This window comes from Pocillopora verrucosa, chromosome 3, assembly GCF_036669915.1.
Source record: "Pocillopora verrucosa isolate sample1 chromosome 3, ASM3666991v2, whole genome shotgun sequence".
Taxonomy (NCBI): Eukaryota; Metazoa; Cnidaria; class Anthozoa; order Scleractinia; family Pocilloporidae; genus Pocillopora; species Pocillopora verrucosa.
In genome coordinates this window covers 14,013,404-14,018,466 of record NC_089314.1, presented here as the reverse complement: position 1 = coordinate 14,018,466, position 5,063 = coordinate 14,013,404, and the positions used below count along the sequence as shown (strand labels likewise).

General features: G+C 40.8%; 1 pseudogene; it reads left to right on the top strand.

Moving 5' to 3' along the window:
• The first annotated feature begins 1,817 nt into the window (after positions 1–1,817).
• LOC131773338 (uncharacterized) lies at positions 1,818–3,207 on the top strand (annotated as a pseudogene).
• The last annotated feature ends 1,856 nt before the right edge of the window (positions 3,208–5,063 follow it).

Sequence of the window (5,063 nt, the reverse complement as noted above, 5' to 3'; positions counted from 1 at the left end):
CTTTTCAGTGGCGCGGGAAACTCCACGAAGCAATCAATGTAAAAATGGAAATTGGAAATGGAACGGTACACGTTCTGGCCCTTCTTTAAATGTAGTGACCTTTTTCGAGACGAGTCTGTCCTAATAGATAGAGACTTCACCGGTGAGGCCATGACAAACTAAAATCTCTTTGGTTGGCACTGTGACAAACCCTTTTAAAGATCCATTCCAAAGGTCCATTGCTACTGGTACCCTAGGGTGTGCTCCAAGGGAGTAAAGCGTTTAGGGATAAATCCAGGAGTCCCGTCGCCTACCTTCCTGTACCGCCGTGTGAGTTTTGATAGGAAATGGAATAGCGAATTCGATGATGATTCCTTCACACATAAAATATTTTAATTGCTTGCTTCCAAACCTGTGGGATCGTCTTGGATGTCAAAGGCATTGAAAAAACTACCACACGCCATTATCATCCTCTCTTGATGCCTTGTCTGTTTCATACTTGTTAACCCATCTAATAATGCTCCCCGGACAGAATTGAGGAGGACATGGGGAGTTCTGAATACCATAACACCGCAAACAAATAGAACAAGAAATACTGTCAACACACCGACACCGCGATATAGAAGAAGACTCAGGATTTACCTGGGCTGGTCTCAATTATCTTTACCACTCACTGGTCTTTGACTGGCCGAAAGTGCATGTGGTAGAGGTCCGGAGGTCAATTAAAATATAAACGAACACGGCCACGGGTCAATCGGCTAATGTTTATTAAAGATTATATCAAACGTATTGCTATTTTAAAAGATAAAACGGTAAAAACGAACGATAAAATCCGACGTTTCGGAGTAGTCATGACTCCATTATCAAGGTAAAAGTTTAAAACATGCAAATAACAGTATTTAAGCGATGTGGCGCGAAAAATTAACATAATAGGTGCAAAGATTATACAAATACTTACTCCAACTTTCGCCAAGATTGACAAAGAAAGGAGTTCTAAATGGAAGCAGTCATCGGTAGCCTTCGAAAGGAATGTAGTTTCTGAAGAGCTAAAGGAAAAGATCAAACAAAGTGCATCTCTTAAGTGCGAGATCAACTCCATCTACGATGAAATTTGTCGAAGCTGCAGCTTGTTCCGTTACACTTGCATCCTACGCACAATGGTCAATCTCGGAAACAAGTACTATCAGGAGGTAAGGAGCACTCACACAAAGAAGATCGCTAGGTTACTCTACAAAGAAACGGATGTTGACGAGCATATTCACAACATATCGTCTTGTGAACTCTCTTTCTTCCAGAAACTGGTTTTGTGTCGAGGTTTGAAATTTGCCTTTCCGCAACGAGTGTCACCGATTGAAGTGAAAGCGAGCTTTGAAAAGGCTTACTGGAGCCTTGAACCTCATCTTAAAAGCGATGATTTGAAAGAATTGGCGGCCGCAACCCTGCGATCCGTAGCTCTGAATTACATCCAGCGCAAAGTACAGAAACCTCCCAAGACACTTTTGGTTGCCATCGAACAACTGAAACGACGTGACGACATCGTCATCACCAAACCAGATAAATGATCGGGAGTAGTTGTAATGAATAAGTCTGAATATCTGCGACTATTATCCGAAGCTTTCATCAATGATTCCAGTAAATTTCAAGCTGTTCCCCTGGAAAGGCCCTCGAGTAAAGGTAGACCGCCAACATATTACCACCCCCTCCTAAAGAAAGAGAAAGATTTAGACGCCATTGTTCGTAGAATTCTGCCTAAGTCCATAGCAGATACTGTTCCTCCTACAGGTTCCAGATTAGCGCATTTGTACGGCTTACCGAAAACACACAAGGAGCGCTTGGCGATGCGCCCTATACTATCAGCAATGCAAACTTACAACTATGCACTGGCGAAATGGCTCGACTTAATGACTTAAGCCTCTCTCTTTGAATCGCTACACAGTAACTGACATTTTTTAATTTGCCGACGAAATTCGCGAATTGGAAATATCAAACGGCGACATTCTGGTTTCTTACGACGTGTCCTCCCTCTTTACCAACATACCCTTGGATGAAACAATTGAGATACTCGCGAACAGAGCTTTTGACAACGACTGGTTTAATTCAACCTATGACCTGAACCTGACCAAAACGGATCTTGTTGACCTTCTCAGTGTAGCTACAAAAGGACAACTCTTCCAGTATAATGGAGCACTTTACGAACAGACGGATGGTGTGGCCATGGGTTCCCCCCTTGGTCCCCTGCTAGCTAATGTGTTCATGTCTTCAATTGAAGAAAACCTCGAGCGAGAGGGTAAACTTCCTTCCTTCTATCAAAGGTACGTTGATGATACACTTACTATCATGCCAAATATCGCAACAGCATCTAACTTCCTGGACACTCTTAACAAGGCACATTCTTCCGTAAAATTTACGATGGAAACCGAATGCAATGGCATGCTCCCTTTTTTGGGCATCCAGTTACTGAACCGATCGCCCCACATAGAGACAAAGGTGTACGTAAAACCCATGAATTCAAGTCTCCTCTTACATTACCAAAGTCACGTTGACAATCGGTACAAACAGGGTTTACTCCGAACTATGCTGGGCCGAGCACATCGTTTATCTTCTTCTTGGTCACATTTCTCAGACGAATGTGACCGATTGAAGACAGTATTCTCGCGTTTAAAGTACCCCAAACACCTCATCGACTCTGCCACCAAAAATTTCGTTGACTTTAAGGTTTGTGACCAGCAGCGACCATTATTACCAACTAAAGAGATGGATGACACAATTCCAGTGGTTCTACCATTTAAAGACCAAACCTCAGCAAATTTTGTGAAAGGACAACTCAAGGATCTGAGCCTAAAAGTGAACACCAACATCCAGCCCGTATTTGTCAGCCGAAAAATCGATCAAGAACTGAATGTGAAAGAAGCAAAGCCATCGATCGTAAATGAACAGTGTGTTGTTTATAAATACCAATGTGACCTGTGCGATGCAGGTTATATAGGATACACACGCGGACATTTACACAATCGTGTAAAAGGACATAAACAACAGTCCTCAGCCATTGCCAAACATTGCAAGAACGTACACGGGACGATCCCTCAGGACCTACTGAAATGCTTCGAAGTTCTTAAGAAGTGCAGGAACAAATTTGACTGCTTATTGTACGAAATGCTTCACATAAGAACTTTAAAGCCAAACCTGAACGTGCAATCGGACTCTATTCGTGGGAAAGTATTTGTATAATCTTCGCACCTATTATGTTAATTTTTCACACCACATCGCTTAAATACTGTTATTTGCATGTTTTAAACTTTTACCTTGGTAATGGAGTCATGACTACTCCGAAACGTCGGATTTTATCGTTCGTTTTTATCGTTTTATCTTTTAAGTATTGCTATTTTGTTAGACAATTAACCACGGGTTATCAAAATCTAGTTTTTAAAAGGGTTAAGAAATTAACTCCACAAATGGTGTATTTTTCAGAACACCGTCTGTATGAAATTACAACTGTAAGGTTTGAGATCACTGCAACACCACAATGCAAATTGTTCTTCACCGCAATACCGCACTATTAACATCGCAAACCTCAGTGTCCTCCTCAGAAATATTTGATATCCATCAACATCTGTAGATGCCTGATCGCAACCTACCGAATGGTTGTGCAATTATAAAAGGGAGAATGTCTTTAATTGTTTAATTTTGCACTTGCGAGCTTGAGCACAGAAATAACCTTTTAAGGCACTTAAGCTTCAAGCGAACCAAAACATTTAAATAAAAGTGGCACCCTATGGGGGTTAGACAAAGATTTCATCAAAGAAGAAGTCATAAGACTCCTTAGAACGAGCTTGTTAAAAGACCTTTGTTAGGGAAATATCTAAAGGTCTGAGACAGGCCTTCATTCCAGGGGCTAGAATTCAAAAGTAAAGCTTGGCATTACTTTCGGTTTAATAGCAAACATACATATTTTACATAACTTCTTTAACGTTTGAATTCCACAAGGGAAGTGCGACTGCGGCCACTCAGATACTATTGATTACATGAAGCATATTACCAGACAATATAAAACTATTCATTGTGTCCTGGAGTAGCCTGCGTAGCTGGCGGAATTAACCTTCCACGTGATTTGGAAAGAATGCCTTCTCTCCAACTCCTGCCATGTGCGTATGTAGGAAACCCCGCCTATCCTCCACGTTTGCATTTGCAGTGCCCATTTTGACCAGGAATGTTATCATAACAAATGATAACTTTCAACGAGGCGCTGCGCTTGGTTACAAACTCAGTCGAAGCTGTTCGGTCATTGTTTAGGGACTTGTCAGAAATTAACAGGGTGGGAGGGGGGGTGGGAATTTTAAATTTGGGTTCGGAAATTAGGTGACCCATCCCTGCAATGGGAGTGAAATTTGCTAACCCTCCCCTTGAGCTTGGCCTAAAATATCATGACCCTCCCCCTCTTGTATAAATGATAAAATCTAGTTCTTGCAATACACTAGGGTGCGTCAGTACGTGATATTAACAACAGCCTTACAGAATTGAAAGAAAAATGTTCCAGGCTCTTTAAGGTGCAGTATTCCAAGCCAACAAGTAAAAAAAGGAAACAAAAACAAAATAAAAGGAAAGCAAAGAAAGCTAGGGCAACAAGAATGGAAGCTAACTGCAAAAGAGTTGTTGAAACCATTGCACCTCAGCAAGAGTCGCATGATGTTACAGAGCCTATTGGCCCATTATCTCTTCATTATGAAGGAATAAGTGGGCTCCTCAAAACACAAAGGCCATATATCCAATATGCCTTTGAAAAGGGATTGTTCACCAAAGAATCACAGGACATTATCAAGCAATATCTACGCTTCAACTTAAATGAGAATCATGATGACGATGAAAGTGATTGTATCAATGCTGATGAGATAAATGATGATGATCAAGATTCTCATAGCAGCATTGATGGTGATGCTGAAGACAGTGATGAATAAGATAGCCAGAACTCTACTAACATTATTAATAACATTATTCATAATTTCAATGAGACTATATAGCATTGTTATAAATGAAAAGTACATGTTTGTTAAATTCTTGCTATAGTACTTCACAGTTTATATCCATAA